The sequence below is a fragment of the Priapulus caudatus genome, unplaced genomic scaffold, assembly GCF_000485595.1.
Source record: "Priapulus caudatus unplaced genomic scaffold, Priapulus_caudatus-5.0.1 Scaffold19588, whole genome shotgun sequence".
NCBI lineage: Eukaryota > Metazoa > Priapulida > Priapulimorpha > Priapulimorphida > Priapulidae > Priapulus > Priapulus caudatus.
In genome coordinates, this window is record NW_014596649.1 from 1 (window position 1) to 577 (window position 577).

The following is a 577-nucleotide window of genomic DNA, read 5'->3' on the forward strand; positions in this document are numbered from 1 at the left end:
CTGAAATTCATGCAAAGAAAATAAAATAATAGATTGCAAAAAACATCTTGTATTTAGTAAATCTCTTCCCTATAATCTCGTTCCTCTGATGCGGGGTGGAGCAGTCTGGCAGCTCGTCGGGCTCATAACCCGAAGGTCGTAGGTTCGAATCCTGCCCCCGCTACCAAATATAAAGACAAGTATTTAAAGTGCTTGTTTTAACATAAGGAGCTCCGTTTATCGGGGCTTTTTTATTGCTTGAAATATTTTTTTAAACCATGAATTAGTATAAAATGCTCGCCACAAAAGGACGCTAAGAACGATTATAAACAGATGCTTAGCAATAGAAAACGTTCACTGTAAGACGTAGCGAATCATTAAAGCTATTGACGGTTAGCTATCTACAACAATGTGTACAAACGATATATTAGTGGACACTAGCGACAAAAATGGGAAATAAGTAGTGCAAGATCGATTAAATGACTTAATCAAGTCAACGACAGAGGGCTTAGGTTTTGAATTGTGGGGATACGAATATCGTCCACATTCCGAAAGCGCCCTGTTGCGTGTTTTTATTGAAAAAGAATCCGGTATTGGT

At 38.3% G+C, this 577-nt stretch overlaps 1 non-coding gene across 1 annotated transcript; it reads left to right on the top strand.

Moving 5' to 3' along the window:
- The first annotated feature begins 89 nt into the window (after window positions 1–89).
- Window positions 90–163, top strand: Trnam-cau. The gene has a single exon. It is a non-coding gene; the product is annotated as a tRNA-Met (tRNA).
- Window positions 164–577: the final 414 nt, after the last annotated feature.